We start from the raw sequence: 18,636 nt of genomic DNA, 5'->3' as shown, positions 1-18,636 counted from the left end.
ATAATTTCAAAATAAATGGCAACTTCTGCAAGAGAAATTTAGAAGCCCATTGAGCTCAAGGTTGTATTTTTTTTTTTTTTAAAGGTTTTATTTATTTATTCGACAGAGATAGAGACAGCCAGCGAGAGAGAGAACACAAGCAGGGGGAGTGGGAGAGGAAGAAGCAGGCTCACAGCAGAGGAGCCTGATGTGGGGCTCGATCCCGTAACGCCAGGATCACGCCCTGAGCCGAAGGCAGACGCTTAACCGCTATGCCACCCAGGCGCCCCTCAAGGTTGTATTTCTAATTTGATCCAGATATTTTTATCTTTCTTGAGTTAACTGCCTTTTCCCTATTATGCACCAATGTGGTCTTTAACTCTTCAAAAATGCTTATTCTTTTTACGGTAATCTACTTCATACCAATCAGTCTAAATAGTGTTCAGTCATTTATGGAATTTTTGAATGAAGGAATTATTTAAGTCAAAATACAGGTTCAGAAATAATAACCGATATTATAAAGAATTGGGTGCTTCATGCTGCCATTTGGCACTTACTAACATACTCTTGCTGGTGCCAGTAGTTGGAGAACTCAACTCCCCCTGAAATATGTTTCAAAGCAAAAATTAATATTTGAAGGGAATGGATTTCTCACACTGATGCTCATAAATTTTCTAAAATGCAAATCTGGTTATGTCACCCTTCTACCTGGAAATGTCTTCCCTTTGCATTCAAGGTAAACCCAAATCCTTATATTGTCCAAAGGTATTTAACCATAAACTGCTTCATCAATTTTATTTATATTTTCTCCTTACTCCATATCTTACACTTTAGCCTTACCATATTTTTTGCCATTTCTCCTAAACATGCTATGTACTTCCATGCCTCAGAGCACATGATGCTTCCTCTGCCTAAAATACCATTCTCTTCCCTTACTAGCCAGTGAAGTCCTAATAAACTTGTAAAATCCAGCTCAAATACCACCTCCTCTGTAAAGTCTTCCCTGATTCTCCTGGGAAAGTTCAACACCATTTCAGTGTACTTCCAGAGCACATGCTTCTAGAATAAGATCCAATACTTTATAAAATGATTTTTGTGTGTCTGCTTAACCTAGTAGATTATAAGCAGAGGCCCTATCTTGTTCTCTCTTTTTGTCTGCCACCTTGGAGTCTTTGGCACACATCAGGCTCTGAATACATATTTGTCGAATGACTGACTGAATGATTCAGTCAGTGAGTCATTTAGAACTTTGTCAGGCTGTATTTCTTGAAGTAGAAAAAAAAAAACCCCACAATGTTTGAAAAGCAATCACTATTGCATAAACTACTTATTAACTTGGGGAAAGGACACCTTTTTAATATTTTGCTAATAAAAATCAAACAATACTAGATTGATAACTGCAGACTCCAGGCAGCATGAGAAAAACATCTATAGCTCAACAAGAGTAAATATTTTAGTTCTTAGCTTTGAGAAGAATCATTGAATCATATGGAAAAATTGCTCTTAAGGGTAATGTAGCCCAACTGCCCACTTTTTGAATAAACGCCTCCAGTCACTTATACTCACTAATATCTCTGTGAGCAACTATGATGTTAAGTTCTTATTTACTTTGAATTGAAATCTATCTCTGGTATTACCAGCCCATTATTTTAGTATATCCCTTGATACCATGCAGAATAAATCTAATATGAAGTTTTCAAACATTTGAAAATGTTCTACTCTAATTATTCCCCCAATCCCATAGGTAGTAACATGCAGTACCCTTGGTTCTTTCCACCATTCCATAATTCTAGTCTTGCACCCTTCCTTGTCTCCTTTCTTAGAATATTACAGTGATTTTGGGTAATTCTGTATCGCGATATTGATCATGTCATCTGACCATTGCTGATGAGAGTCGGACTACTAACTCCCTCATTCTAGATAATGTTATTCTGCTAGTACAGTTGAAGATTTAATCTGATTTTTTTAATGTCCATATCACACGGTTGAGTCATATTGACCTTACTGGAGATACTATCTCTTCCTATTCAAGGATACAGTAACAGGTCACTGAGATATTATCTAACAATGATTTTAGAGAAGAAGCCAGTGATCTTCAGTAAAGAAAGAGAATGCAAAAAAAGAAAAAAAAATATGTTAAACAAAAGGGTGAAAATTGTGTGAACTAAATAAAAATATGATAAAATGGCTAAAAGCTATTGAAAATATGCTAAACCTTTAGATTTTGCTGCATTTATATTGCAGACATGTTAAGCAAATGTTGATAGTATAATAGATTTTAGAATTACTGTCTAATTTAAATGTCATTTTTGGCATTTCATTTTAATATAACAAGTGTTAATAGTTTATCAGAACATCTATTTTTATGAAATTTGTGATTTCTCGAAGGTTGGATGAATTCTTTATATAGGGAAACTTGTTTCAGGAAGATATACCTTTGATTTTATAATGAAAATTCTACTATGTAAATCATAGTAAAAATATATTAAGGAAACTTTACTGGGATGAGTTTAGTCCATTAAACAATTATGTATGTTATTTTCGTTCCTTACTTTCTTAAATACTTAATAATTTACTGAGTATGTGCAGTGTTTTTACTCATTTGGCTGCTTGTGTTTCCATCTATTTATTTGTGATTTTTTAACTTTCTATTGTAAAATCTGTAGAGCCAAGTCAGTTTTCTTCTTGTGTTGTACTTGCTCTTATAGAATTTTATGGGGTTATGCACACAAGGAGCAAGTTTTGTTATTGAAGAATTGTTAACTGGGTTTGTGAGCACCTTCAGAATGCAGGGTGTGTAGTACCCACCTTGCTCTTAACAAATGCATCTTGGATTAGTATGTGCTGGTTAACCAACCTTAAAGCTTACATAAATTTTCCTTGTAGGTCTTTGAACCTATGACATTTATTGTCATGCATGGGCTTTAAATGGGAAGTTTAACCCTCAAAGCTGCTTTTTTTTAAAAAAGTACATTTGACTGTAACCTGATACTGTGTGACTGTGTCAGTGGTAGTGGCACATGTGAGAAATTTCATTGTTTGAATATAGCTAAATTTCCTATAGTTAGAAAAATTTTTCTATAGTTAGCTAAATTAATTATTTAATTGTAATTTTTAGCTCATTTGTGCTGGTTATAAGTTAAAATAGAATTCTCTGTATTAAAATGACAAAGAATAGGGGTGCCTGGGTTGCTCAGTTAAGCCTCTAACTCTTCATTTCATTGATTTCGGCTCAGGTCATGATCTCAGGGTCATGAGATGGAGTCTTAAGACCAGCTCCACACTCAGCATGGAGTCAGCTAGTCCCTCTCCCTCTGCCTATGGCCCTTACCTTCTGCCCCTCCCCCTGCTCATATGCATGCGTGGGCCTGCGCTTTCACACTCTCTCTCTCTCTCTCAAATAAGTAAATAAAATCTTTAAAAAGATGACAAAGAAGAAATGTTTTCTAGTGTATATCTTTATCTAAAAAAAAAACACGCAAAGCAAGATTCAAAGGAATAGCCACATTGAGGTATAGCTGTGGTTTTTTTTTTGCAGTAATCTATTAATCACTGCTTAAACTTCCCTCCTAATCTCCCCCCCCCACCACCATTAAGTCGTTCAATGTATTGATACAGGTACTCAAGGCTTGTATGCAGCCAGCTCCGGTTGTTCTTTAGAACACTTTAGCTTCAGGCGTTCTTGCAAGAGGATTTTTATTTTAAACTACCACCTAAAAGTCCTCTTTACCTAGTTAAAATCCTTGACTTTGGATTCAGATAGATGTAGTTTTTAACAAGCACTTTAGTCAGTTTTCTTGATCTCATGATCTTTGTTTCTAAAATCATCAGATTTCATCAGGCTGTTAAGAGAAAAAATTGTAATATTTTATAAAGAATGCTGAACATTGTGTTTGCCATTAGTAAGAGCTCAATGAATAGTAATAATCGTAACTATATTACTGTCCAATCAGATTTCTCTCTGTGTCATCTATTTGAATCAGTAACGCCCATCCTTTTACAATTATCCTGATGCATTTCTTTTTCTTGTACACTTCCTTGGGTGATGAAGCTGAGTTTTGTTTTGGATTGCTTGCTGTTAATTCTACGGAATGTTCTTAGTTTAATTTTATTTTTATTATTTTTTTATTATTTTATTTATTTATTTATTTATTTATTTATTTATTTATTTATGTGCTTCATGATAAATTCTCTGAGGTCTTTGGGTTCTTTCAGAGGGTATTTTTTTTTTTTTCATTCTCTAGGCCAAATTAGAAAAAGAAAATCATTACTGTTTCTTCAGCCCGATGCTTAGCAGTGTGAGTTCTCCACAATTTTCTCTTCCTTGGGAAACAGCAAGTAAAAAGTTACAAAGCTTTGCTACCATTTTTTCCCATTTTAAAAACTGTGGTAAAATACTCATAACATATTTGCTATCTTAACCATTCTTAAATGGCACACATATTGTTGTGCAACCAACGCCAACATTCATCTCCAGAACTCTTTTCATCTTGAAAAACTGTAACTCTACCCATTAAGCAATAGCTTCCCATTCCCCTCTCCCCCTAGCTTCTGGAAACTGCCATTTTACATTCTGTCTGTATGATTTTGACTACTCTAAGTACCTTATATAAGGGGAGTCATACAGTATTTATCTTTTTATGATTGGCTTATTTCATTTAGCATAATACCCTCAATGTTCATCCATGTTGTAGCATATGTGAGAATTTCCTTCCTTTTTAAGGCTGAATAATATCACATTGTATGCATATACCAAATTTTGCTTATCCATTCATCCATACATGGACACTTGGGTTGCGTCTTTGTTTTTGTTATTGTGAATAATGATGCTATGAACATGAGTATGCAAATATCTCTTTGAGATCTGGCTTTCCATTCTTTTTAGTATATACTCAGAAGTGGAATTGCTGGATCATATGGTAATTCTATTTTCATTTTTTTTTAGGAACTGTTGTGCTGTTTTCCACAGTGGTTGTAACATTTTCTTCCCACGAGTAGTGTACAGGGGTTCTAACTTCTCCACATCCTTGTCAACGCTGTTTTCTTTTTCTTTTCTTTTCTTTTCTTTTCTTTTCTTTTCTTTTCTTTTCTTTTCCTTTTCTTTTTTCTTTCTTTCTTTCTTTCCTTCTTTCTTTCTTTCTTTCTTTTTCCTTCCTTCCTTCCTTCCTTCCTTCCTTCCTTCCTTCCTTCCTTTTTCTCTTTTTCTCTTTCTTTTTCTTTCTTGTAGCCATCCTAATGGGTATGAAGTGGTATCTCGTCATTTTGATTTGCATTTCCTTAATGATTAATGGTGTTAAACATCTTTTTCATGTATTTATTGGCCATTTGTATCTATACTTTTGAGAAATGTCTATTCAAGCCCTTTGCCTATTTTTCAACCAGGTTGTTTGTTTTTTTATTGTTGAGTTTTAAGTGTTCTTTGTGTATTTTAGATATTAATCCCTTATCAGATACATAATTTGCAAATATTTTCTCTCATTCTGTGAGTACTTTTTTACTCTGTTGATCATAACTTTTGATGCATAAATTTTAAATTTTTTCATGAAGTTCAATTTGTCTATTTTTTCTTTTATTGCTTTTGGTGTCTTATACAAGAAATCACTGCCAAATCCAAAATTGTGAAGCTTTTATTTTATGTTTTCTTCTAAGAGTTTTATAGTTTTAGGTCTTGCATCCATAAGTCATGGATCCATTTTGCATTAATTTTCATATATGGTGTTAGGTAAGGGTCCAGCTTCATTCTTTTGTGTGTGGATATCCAGTTTTCCAAGCACCATTGATTGAAAAGACTATCTTTTCCTTATGGAATGAGGAGAAGATACTTTGTATGGTATCTGTCTTTATTTTATTTTATTTATTTGAGAGAGAGAGAACGAGCGGGGGAGAGACAGAAGCAGACTCCCCAGGGAGCCCAATGCAGGACTCGATCCCAGGAGGCCAGGATCATGACCTGAGTAGAAGGCAGACGCTCAACCAACTGAGCCACTCAGGTCCCCCTGGTTTCTGTCTTCTTAAATCTATTGAGATTTAACTTGTGGCCTAATGTATGATCTATACTGGAAAATGTCCCATGTGCACTTGAGAAGAATGTATATTTTTTGTGGTTGAGCATAGAGTTCTGTGTATGCCATTACTCCATAATTATTTTTTTGTATTACTAACACAAGTGATGCGATAGCTTTTTATACCTCAAACATTCCCATTTTTATTCCCAGCAAATATCTAAAATATTTTATGTACCTTTCTCTCTTTGTAGTGACTGTATAACACATCTTCTCCTGCCTTTCCCCCCTCCCCATATCTCCTGCATCAACACACTTTCCTTTCCCCATTACTCAGATTTAAAAATGTTGGTTCCTCTGAGGACCTTTAAGTGATATGTTCATAATAACCAGTGATATAACTCATTCAACCAATAATTTATTATGTGCTTACTGTCAAGGCCATTTTATAGAGAGAATTCAGTCTGCACTATATTACATAAAATGGGTACTATTATTTTGCCTTTTATTTGATGCTAAAAATTCTACACTGTATTATATATATTGTTTTGTTTTTAAAGAAATAGTACCACTAAATAGGCCAAAGAGGTTATGATTCTTACCACTGTTGAATTTAACTTATTTAAACAATTTAAATTTTTCTATTTCCCTGGAAGCTCATAGGAAGACAATTTTGTCCTGATAATATGACACTACCTTATCTTTTGGTAAGGATGTTAAAAGCAACCAGTCTGATGTACTCAGGGTTGGATAGCATGTCCTAATTTTTGTTGACTGGTGACCTCTAAAATGTATTACATTTGAGCCCACTTAATACCAAGTCACCTGATGGAAGCACATTTCTTTCCACCAAATCATTTTGTACTAATTCAGTACAATTTTGCCCATTTAATATCAATTGACACTAAACGATTTCCTGTGCAATGTCAATTGAAAATCACTGATTTCCTGCTAATACAGCACTTAGTGTCAATTTCTCTGTGCAGCAAAAGCATTTTTTCAATTAACTACACCATATAATTTTTTGTTTTTAGTTGTTTGCATGGCCTCTCTGATAATAGTTTTGTGAAACAAAGACATAAGAAGGAGAAAAAGATGACTTTCTTCTTTGGCATTAAATAATTCAAATCTAATGATTTTATTTTCAGTCTATAGGAGGTCAAATAGCTTATTGGAAAACTTTGGAATATATCAGACAATGTGGTAGTAAACTAACATTAGCTGTAAATAAGGTTGTGCATTTTTAGGCATTGTATATACTAAGCTATATGTAAAAAAATGTTTGACTTATAAAAATTGTCTTCTCTAGTATGTCTTCTCATGATTTAGCTCAGGAAGACCTACTATTGAATACGTATTAGTGAAAATTATTCTTTTTATTGTAGAGAGACGAGCTAATTTAAATATTCTCATATATTCTTACTAGAAAAGTGAGGTGACATTACCTCCTCTAATTCATGAAAACTAAGAAAGCTTTGTGGTCTGGCACAGCTAGGAGTAAGCACAGTTGAAGCTGTTCTTCCGACTAGGTAATATCAGGTTTCCTCAGTAAGTGAAAGTATTTCTGTAATACTCAGTATATATCCACTATTCTGAATGTTTACTAGGTAAAGGAAGAAATTGGAGTTGACTCTTCCTATCCTAGAGAATTAGGTAAGTATATATATATATATATATATATATATATATATATATATATATAAACATAGAAAATCAGTCAAAGCTATAAATAAAATAAATATATATTGGATGTTTATTAAAGTACTAAGCTATTTAGCGAAATATATTATAGGATACCTAAGTAGAATAAGGCATGGCCTCTTCCGGTAACAGAGATTGACATTTGATGGTAAAGAAAAGATTCATAAATGAGAAATAATAAAATAACAATAAACTTTAGGTGATAAATTGTGGGATACAGTCTGTGAGTAGTATATGTCTTTAGATTTTTGAAAAGATCAATATATACCTGGATACTCTAGGGTGACTCATTTAGTTGTGCCCTGGAGGAAGCTGGAAAGATGTATAGAATAAATTCTTATTAAATAGCTATGTTTATTCTTTTTTCTTTTGGCCTTCCTATACTGTTTGATCCTTCTTATACTGTTTAGCTTCCTGACATTAGCTCTGTTTTGAAATATTCCTGTTTAGAAGAGATTTTAACAGTAATTCAAATTGATTTTTAAATGTGAACTACATGATAATATAGTAACAAATACTAGTGATGCAGAGAGAGTAGAATATAGTTTTTTTTTAACTCTTGAGGAACTTTAATTGTGTAGAGTGACATATATAAACAGATAATATTATAGGACACTAATTTAATGGTATGCAACATTGAGCTATGAGCAAAAAAGGGTACCTATTGTATCCTGATAATTCAGGCAGAAGTTCTTGATGTCTGAAAAGATGTCTGAAATGGTCCTTGAAAAATGAATATGAGATGACTGGACAATGAGAGAGAGAAGATCTCTTTGGTCAGAGGGAACTTCAAGAGTAAAACTATGGAAATTATGAACAACATAGTGTGTGGGGGAAGTCATTATACCCAAACATAACAGATATTTTAAAAAGCTGGGCTCATAATGTATATACTGTTTTGTAATGCTTTCTTCATTTAATAGTATATGCTGATCATGTTTCTCAGGTCCTTAGTTATTTTTCATAAGACATTTAAAAATTGGTACATGGTATTCTGTCATATGTTTCAAATGATTTTCCTGAATTTATTGTTTGCCTTTTAATTTCATTTGTTTTTGCTATGTAGACCTTTTCTTTGTTTTATGTGTTCAAATATGCTATTTAAAAAAAATCTATTACATTTTTTCTTTATGGCTTCTGCCTTTGCTTTTATGCTTAGAAAGACCTTCTCCAACTTAGATTAAAAATTTTCCTATATTTGCTTCTAGTTCTTTTATGGTTTCATTGTTTACATATAACTCTTTAAGCCATCTGGAATTTTATTTTGATATACAGTGTGAGATAGGCTCTAAATTTACTCTGTTCTAAATATTTAACCAGTTGTCCCAGCACCATCAATTGAAAAATCTCTGTTTTCCTCGTTGATTTGATATGCATTATTTATCATGTGCTAAATACTTAATTTACAAATGGATTTGTTTCATGCCTTCTATTCGATTTCCAGCCTTTCTATTTTTTCTCTTAAGTTCTATCAGTTTCTGTGTTCTTTATTTGGACTATGCTATTTTAATTGTTGTGGCTTTTACAATACAGCTTAAACCTATTAATGAGAGCTTCTTTTTATTATTTTTCATTTTAAAAGATTACTAACTATTCTTATCTGGTTGATCTTCCATAAGAACTTTAGAATGACTTAATCAAGCTCCCTCTGTTCCCTCTTGTATAGCCTTCAATTTCACTGGACTTCTGATAAGGGTTGCATTGAATTTATGAATTGTTTTGGGAGAACTGACATATAAGTTTGTTAGGTGGAAATATTGGGATCCAAAACTTTAGACGATGGGTCCAGTAAAGTTCTATGTAGCTATATATTAACCTGGAAAGAAATGCCTGCATTTGACAACAGGTGTTTGTTTTTGTTTTGTTTTGTTTTTGCTATTGTTATGTTGCTTTTCATTCTCTTTATTTTCCTTTTTAAAAACCCACATATGTTTTTATATCAAAAAGTAAATCCTTTGAGGGGCCCCTAGGACCTAGTGCAGTTGGGTAAGCATCGGACTCTTGGTTTTGACTCAGGTTGTGATCTCAGGGTGTTGAGATGGAGCCCTGCATTGTGCTCTGAGCTCAATGAGGATTTTGCTAAAGTATCTCTCTCCCTGTCCTCTGCCCCTCCCTGTGTGTGCTTCCTCTCTCTCAAATAAATAAATAAAATATCTTTTTTTAAAGTAAGTCCTTTGAATTTATTTTGTTTAATCAATGAACAGAGGTGAGAAGAGGAGGAAGAGCTGTTTCTAAAGAGAAGCACTGGGTCAAGGGAGATTTGTATCAGAGTGAAGGTGATTGATATGTTCTGAAAATAAAGAACCAGTGGAGAAGACATTGAGGATAAGGAGAAAGAAGTGATGATTGATAGAGCAAAGTCCTAGAAACTTTAGGAGATACAAAAATCAAGTGGAGGGGGTGGCCTCAAGTAGAAGAATAGTGATTGTGGGTTGGAAGATAAATAAATGAAATTATGATATCCATTGAGTGCATCTGTAATATAGGTATTGTTGTTCTACCGGTGGGAGAATTTAGTTTTAAATATGTAGGTGAAAAACAATTTTCAGAGAACTTTGGTGAGATGAGATCTTGGATTTGTGCAGTTGAGGTAAGTGAGGCAAATATACATTATGGATGAAATGATTTCAAACTACCAGGAGTAATTTGGGATAGATAGATCATCAGTAAGTGCAGTACAGTGAACATGTAAAAAGTGGATGGGGGGTATTGTCATAAATAATCCTAGTCAAAATGGACCTTATTTAACTTACTTCAGTTTTCTCCATTTCTAAATTTCATGCCTTGCCCCCCAAACCATTAAGTGTTAGTTATTTATTAAACTTTCCATAGAGCCTTGAAATCTGCAAAAATATTAATTCTTGCACCTTCCGTATGTATTTTAAATGTCTCTAGATATTTAGTTATACTCCTGACTTTGCAACATTCATTTACATTAATGTGTTTTTCTATTCATGTAATCTTCAATCTATCCAGCTAAATTTTATTAAGCCACTTACTTTGGTTTAGGCATTTTGTTAATACTGGGGACACAAATATAAAAGAGGTTCCTATTATTTATGCAGACTCTTCAATTATGATACTGCAGAATCTATAAAATTTCATGTCAGAGAAGAATTGTGATATATTTATGCAAGTATTCACACATGTATCAAGCCTGGAAACAAACATAGAGTTTATTCTGATTTAAGCCCTTCATTTTACAGGGGAGAAAATCCAGGTTCATAGATATTAAATTATTTTTTCCTATAGATATTATAATAAATAATCCTTGTTTTTCTTGATAGGTACAATTTTGATTTTGTGATTCTGTGAATTGTTTTTCTTGATATATTTAAATATGTCTAATTTTTTTCTTTCTATTATTGCAGAATCATGTATTTGTAATTAGAAAACAATCCTAGGTTATTTTTATGTATCTGATGTAAACCTTCATAATAACATCAAAGAATAAGGGCAACTTTGATAATTACAATCCCCATTTTATTATTTATTTATTTATTTTTATTTTTTTAAAGATTTTACTTATTTATTTGACAGAGATAGAGACAGCCAGTGAGAGAGGGAACACAAGCAGGGGGAGTGGGAGAGGAAGAAGGAGGCTCACAGCAGAGGAGCCTGATGTGGGGCTCGATCCCATAACCCCCGGATCACGCCCTGAGCTGAAGGCAGACACTTAACCGTTGTGCCACCCAGGCGCCCCACAATCCCCATTTTAGTAACAGTAGTTTCTAATAGTAACTACTACTACTACTAACAGTAGTAAACAGATTCAATTGTATTTCTTAAGTGAACAAGTATGTAGCATGCTGTGTTGTTTAAAAAATAATAATGTCAAGGCTATATAAAGGGAAATTTTATGTAGAAGAGTTAACCCCTTGTTGTCATAATTGAAATGTATGAGGAAGTTCTTCCTAAATTTCTGTACAGTTTTTGTTATCCCCACTATTTAGCAACCAGTTCTTTTCAAATGCAGTGACTCATTAAAGTGCAAAAGAGATGTGATGTACATGCTTTACTCGTTTAATATCCAGTGTGAGTTAATTTGTAAGATTGTTTTCCCAAGACACCTGTCCAAGAGGTGTACCTTATGGGAAAATGGGCTTAACCAACAGTTAAGTTTTAACAAGAACAAGAGAGGTGGGTTGCAAGTACAGGGAAAATCCAAGAAATAAAATAGAGAACTCTGACTAGCCAGATGCATAACGGGGAAAGCAATCTGTTCTTACTTTCATTAAGGGCCTTATCAAATTATTATATTGCAGTTCTGTTCCTGCCTCTCCACCTAGGTGTAAACTTCTCTATGTCAGAGAAGGCCTAATCAATAGCACCTACCACAGTTCCTGGCAAACAGTTAGGGTTCAACAAATATTTATCAAATGAATGAAAGAAAAAAGGGGATCTGGGAGATCAGATTTTTTTAAGAAAGAAAAAGGGAGGGTCTGAACACAAACACCATCAGGTTCATTTTTTTGCCTTGACCAATATTGCCTTTTGGCAACAGTAGTCCTCTGATTTAGTCCTGCAAGAAGGGGAGAGCTACAGAAACTTTCTGTGTACTCTGAATCAGTGCAGCATAGTTAGGAAATAGAATGTAGATAACAAATATAAATGACTTGGTTTCTCTAAAAAATAATTTAATAAAATATGTTTATTTCCAAACTACTAGTCATTTACTGTTTGATTCAGAAGGGAGAGATAATTTGGAATCATTTTTAAAATCCTAACTGAACCTGTGTTGTTGAACTGGTAATGCTTGGAAATACTGTTTAGTAATGTTCTGTTGAAAATAATATTTGCCTTTTTTATTGCCATTTTTCCCCTTCTCTGTGCCCATCAGCAGTGTCATGTAATATTAGGAAGGAGAGAAAGGAAAGAGAGGGAGGGGATAAAAGTATAAAATTTGGAGATAGTATAAAGAAATGATATGAGAGACGAAAAGAAAGGAATGAAAGAAGTACAAAGAGGAGTTGTTGGAAACTCCGTACTGTAAAAGTTTACCCAAGTTGAGTTTGTCTATAAGAAGTATTTTCAAACATCAGGTGAAAGGTGTTTTTTCCTCCTTTTCTACATTGTTATTTCCTCCCTCCCTCCCTCTCTCCCTTCCTTATTTCCTTCCTTCCTCTCTTTCCCTCTCTCTGTCTAGGAAGCAGGAAGATAGCTATTGGGGGCTTAAGTGGCAAGATCTAACACTAACTCTGAGAAAACAAGTTTTTGTATAGTATAATAAGCCCTGGGGTTCGTGCTTCTTTTCTTATTTCAGTTTTATACATTAATAAAGGAAAGACAAAAAAAGAAGAGGGTCTTTCATTTGCCACAGTCCCCTTCCTTGGGTTCCATTTCTTTCTTTGTTCAGAGATGAGGATTCTGTGTTTTCTTCTCACACAGAATGCAGCCGTTTTTCTTTTGCTCTATTTTAAAGGGTATAATATTTCTTGAACTGAGGGACACAATTTATAATGCAATTCCAAAGTGAGATTTTAATTTACTTGTCATTTTCATGGAAGATTTCTCTAAATTTTTGGCAAGAGATATTTGGTTATAATTGGTCACATTTATCTGTCTTTATTTCAAGGATCTCCATGGTACTGAAATTTCTGTTTAAAGAATTTGAAGAATGTTCAATTATATACAGCCATGCAATGTATTTACTTATCCCCCCCTCTATTGTGTCAGCTATTCCTTTCCAAATGTTAAACAAGGTTGCTAAAAGCTCACTCTGTGTGTGTGTGTGTGTGTGTGTGTGTGTGTGTGTGTGTAGGAGAAACAGAGACAGAGGGAAAGAGGGCAGTCATTGCATTTGAACCAATAGGCACATTTCTAGGGAAGGATTTTATTCTGAAGAATTTGTTTTTAATTCTACACTTTTAATATGTTTTGAAAAGGTTTACTACAATGTTATTGAAACTAATTTAAGTAGAAATTTCCACCTTTTTGGTTTATTTTTTGTTGTAACCACCTGGGCATTGAGTTAATGTCTATTTAACTTTTGAATGAACCCAAATATTTTATGAATCAAAAATCTAAACATTTCCCATTGTTATCTCAGAAATGACACGTCTTAAAGCCAAAAAGTTCATATCCGACTGGATATTTAGTTGCTATCACTGTTTTAAACTTGGGGTGATCATTGTTTTTAAATAGGTATTTGTAAGGAACTAAGATTTATTGCAACCTACCTCATTCCATGTACTTGTCATGCCTTGTCTTACATAATGCTCTGAACTTCTCTTTGCATTAATGTAATTAACTCCTGTTTATAGAAGATGAAATTGAGGTTCAGAAAGAGTAAGTAACAACTAAGGTGACTCAGGACCTGACAAACCTCTGTTCACTTCTCTGTGAACAGAGAAGTGCTGCTGCTTTAGTGGGAGTTAACATGATCTCCATCTGGGACCATTGGATTAGTCTTCCTAACTTGTTTCTTCACTAACTGTCTTGCTGCCTTCAACCATTCTGCATGAAAAGCACGTTTATTCTTGAATTATGTCCATGAATCCAGTGGCTTCCCATTTCACTTAGAGTAACATTCTTTATGGTCTCTCTCCATTTCTCTTTAACCTCACCTCAAATCCACTGTCCTTTTCACTCAGGATATTCTAGCCACAATGATGTCCTTTTTGTTCCTAGGCAATGTCAAGTGCTTCTCTTCTTTGGAGCATTCATACATACTGTTCCCTGCTCTAGCCTTCGCATCATCACATTCTTCTCGTTCTTGAAGTCTCAACTAAAATACCACCACTTAAAACAGAAACCCTCTCTACCTTGCCTGGATCTTTGTTAGTTATTGTTAGAGGACCTTCTTAATTTTTAATTCACCGTTTTGTTGGTTTACCATCTATTCTTCCCTTTCCCCCACAGTACACTGAAATCTTTTTGAAGACAGAAATATTGTTTTATTTGTTACTCTTATACAGTGTTCAGCACTGTAGATGCTCAGTAAATATTTGCTGGATAAACAGATGACCAACTAAATAAATAAATAGATAAATAATAAATATATTTTCATATTAATTAGATTTGTAGTCATAAAATTTATCCACTTAGCTATATATATATATATATATATATATATATACACACAACATTTTGTTTATTTTGGTTGTCCTTTAGTGAAGTTTGCAATATGTGAAATTATGTCACTTCTTTTATTTCCTTTGAATAGTTTTCTTTGCTAAGAATATGTCATCTTCCTGCTTGGCCAACCCGAAATATATTGTAGCTTTATGTTAGAAAATATCTCAAACAATCATAAAATCATAGTGTCATGGAGGCCCCTTCAACTCCATCTATTCTCATTACCCCCCGGGACCTGAGCCTCCTCTACAAATCCTCCACCAAGTGGTCATGGGGACCGTTCTTGGACATTACTAGGTCCAAGGAACTAAACACCTGGCAATGAAACCCGTCTAAATCTTAATGTGTTTCGGTAGTCTGACATTTATATTTAGAGTTGTAGGTGTTAAATCATTCCAAGTTTCTCCTGTCTGTTGAATTTTCACTATTTATGCCCTTAGATTAGTTTGAAATCTTTTTAGTTTAACCTAATTTTGTTGTTTCTTTTTATTTAGAAACTCAATTAAGGTGACTTTTCCTCTGGATTAGTGGAACAGTATTAGAAGTTTCTTTTTGATTCAGTCTTTTAGATTGTTAGTAAACTTAATGATGAGAGTAGGAGTTTTGGAAATTTTCTGCAAAATGTTTCCATTTGTATTTGTTTCCATCTCTCATTGTGCCAATTCCATACTTTCAGCCAGTCATTGAATTTATATCAGAATCGGTTCAATGTTTTAAGTACATTTCGGTTCGATATTTTAAGTACATTTCTTAAATAAATTTATGTTCTTCTTGGTTCCTCTGAAAAACAGGTCCATTTTATTGATTAAATCAATTGAAGTATCATTTATGACTTCAGCCTCTTCTTGAGATATTTTTTCCTATATGTGCTTCATCACTTAGTTTACCAAATAATGCCTACTAAATTTGAATAATGGAAGAATACCATTTTCTGAAATCGAAAAAAGAAAAGAGAAAAGGAAAAGAAAGAGAAGGAAAGAAAAGAAAATTAGAGAATATTTTAAATAAAGTGTGCTATGTGTGTTCTGAATGCCATGACACTTTCATTTGCCAGGACTCTGCTAACTCACAATTAGCTGTAGATACTTTACAACACTTGCTATTGTTCTATTATTTATTATTTTTTTATCAACTCTATACTGAACCTTTTCTTCTCTATTAGCTCCTTCTTCTTAGCATATAAACTTGTGCAAGTATCTCTCCCATCAAATATTAAAAAAAAAAAAACTCAAGCAACAAAATAAGAAGGGAAGCCTTTTTTTTTTTTTTTTTTTTTTTTTTGAAGATTTGCTCTGTTACTACTTTCTTTTCTTTCATTTCTATTCAAAACTTCAGGAAAGAACTTTTACTTCTTCACCTCTCATCTTCTTTACAGCCCACTGAAAACTGACTTCTGTCCTTGAAATGTAATTTAAAGTATTACTACCAAGATTATAAATCATGAAATTGTCAAATCCAGTAGAATATATTTAGTCTTACCTTACTTTATTTCTTGGATGTTTTTAATGCTTTTGACAACTTTCTTTTGCAGCTGTGTCTTCCCATTGGTTTCATGATACTTTTTGGTTTTCTCTTCTCTCTGTCCTCTCTTAAGTTTCCTTTGCAGGTGTCTTCTTCTTTCTGCCCCTACATTTCTTCCTCCTCCTCACCCTCCTTCTCTTTCTTTTTTCTCTCCTTTTCCTTCTTTTCTCTCTCTTCCTTCATCTCCCATCTCTCTCCTCCTCTTTCCCTCTCTTGCTTTCACATAATACCTCTTCTTGGGTGATTATATTCACATCTTTTGTTTCAACTATCATCTTTATTTTGATGACTTTCAGATCTATAGCTCCAGCACATATGTCAGCCCCATCATCCCTCTCCAGACTTACACTTACACCTGGCCACTGGATATTTTCAGCTGAATGTTCATTTCATAGGCACTTCAAACTTAACATGTCTCAAACTGCGGATATTTATCTTCACTCTAAAATGTTATATTTCTCCTATCCTTTCCATCTCTTAGAATGGTACCATTGTCCACCAAGGTGCTTTGGAAGAACCTGAATTTTCCCTTTCCTTTATTTCCCTACACTTGCCTTGTAGATCTGTATGCTGGGATCAAAGGCAGAGCCAGGGGAGAATGTATGTCTCTATTAGAGGAAATTTGCCATCAGCATCCCACCAATATTGGAAAAATAACCATGAAAATGCTCCTGATAATAAGTAGGTTAAAAACAATTCTCTTTAACATTGAATCTTTGAGAGGTGGAAGGGTCCTTGAGCATTCTAAAAATCCCATACATTTATCTTACATATGGAGAAACAGCCCTAGAGAGGGGAGGTGAATATTTAACATGAAAACAAGATAATGAAAGAACATGGATTAAGGTCTAAATTCACTTCTGTAATTTTTGTATCTTTTTAATATTAGAAATAACTAATTCCTCCTTACCTATGTGATGACAAACTTTTTTTTTTTTTGGTAGGGGATAAATCAAGGCATAAGAGTATAGGAGGCAGAGTCTAAACAAAGTGTATACATTCATATATATATATATATGTATATATATATATATATATATATATGAGTTTCTGCTAGTGGAATTTAGCCTACATTACAAAATTTGAGAGTTCTTTTAAATTACAAAAACTTTACACTGTTTGCATACTCACCCACCATGTATGGTATCTATTTCCTATATGGTTACTAACCCTGAATATTATCCAGTTTTAAGAAGTTTGTCAGTGTGATAAAGGAAAATGGTATATCTGTAAGATTGAACATATTTTCATATGTTTCTTGGACACATATTTTTTTTCAATGAATCATGTTTTCATATTCTTTGCTTTTCTATGGGGTTATTTATATTTTTCCTTCTTGAATTTTCTTATGTTTTTTAGTTTTTCTTCTGGAACATATTCTTCAGATACATTTTTTCAGGCTAATTATTTTTTCTTGGGACTATTTTTAAATATTTGTTTCATTTAATATGAAATACACAAATCACTGTATAGTCCTTAATTTATGTTTAAAAATTGTGTGGGTAAACATTCTTTGTTGCTCTCCCCATCCTATCTGAATCCAAACATGTTAATATATCTTCTGAGCTTTTGGTTGAGGACCAGAATTTTACTTTGACAGAGCCAATCAGCCCAGGTGTTTGTATTTTCCTATTCATTTGTTCTCCCCACCACTCTGTCTCAGCCTTTTTCAGGCAGTGAGGACAAATCAGGTAAAAGTCATTGGGCTTTGCTATTACAATTATACGCTGTCTTAGCTTGGGCTGCTATAAGAAAATGCCGTACACAGGTTGGCTTCTTAATAGAAATTTACTTCTCACAGTCCTGGAGGCATAAAGTCTGAGATCATTGTGCCAGCAGGGTCTGGTTATTGTGAGAACCCTCTTCTGGGTTTCAAGCCACTGACTTTTCATTGTACCCTCCCATGGGGGAAAAGCAAACTAGCTCTCTGGCCTCATCTTATAAGGGCACTGATCTCATTCATGAGGGCTGCACCCTCATGACCTGATTACCTTCCAAAGGCCCCACCTTCTAATACCATCATATTGAGGATTAGTATTTCAGCTTGGGAGAGATTTGGAAGAGACACGGACATTCAGTCCACAACAGTCTAGAAATGGCAATTAGGGGCTCTGTTTGTGCCTGCTCATGTGGCTCTTCCTTCTAGCCTCCTTTTTCCTCAGACTACTCTGTGTTATTTATTTTTCTCTTTGTTTTACATTCTACTAAGTGCCTATTTATTAGTAAAGGTAATCAGCTTTGGGAAATTATCATGGTTTTGCTTTCCCTTTCCTACTTTCTTCCCAGTAAAGAAAAAACAAATTGTGAGCATTGACCATTTACCAATCCCAGCTAAGGAAGTTAAAAGGGATTTCTA

At 33.8% G+C, this 18,636-nt stretch overlaps 1 protein-coding gene across 23 annotated transcripts in view; it reads left to right on the top strand.

The window, feature by feature from the left end:
- The window catches only part of ZBTB20 (zinc finger and BTB domain containing 20), a 761,796-nt gene that overhangs the window by 100,168 nt on the left and 642,992 nt on the right, over positions 1–18,636 (top strand). For 3 of the 23 annotated variants that reach the window (XM_034658571.1, XM_034658188.1, XM_034659081.1), the window contains one exon: positions 4,224–4,277. The exons of the other annotated variants lie outside the window; for them this stretch is intronic. The gene's annotated coding sequence lies outside the window, so the exon portion shown is untranslated. The remainder of the gene's footprint in view (positions 1–4,223; positions 4,278–18,636) is intronic. 23 annotated transcript variants of the gene reach the window in all.

Source organism: Ailuropoda melanoleuca, chromosome 1, assembly GCF_002007445.2.
Source record: "Ailuropoda melanoleuca isolate Jingjing chromosome 1, ASM200744v2, whole genome shotgun sequence".
Classification (NCBI taxonomy): domain Eukaryota; kingdom Metazoa; phylum Chordata; class Mammalia; order Carnivora; family Ursidae; genus Ailuropoda; species Ailuropoda melanoleuca.
Note: the sequence above shows the minus strand (reverse complement) of the source record. Positions and strands in the feature narration are given on the sequence as shown.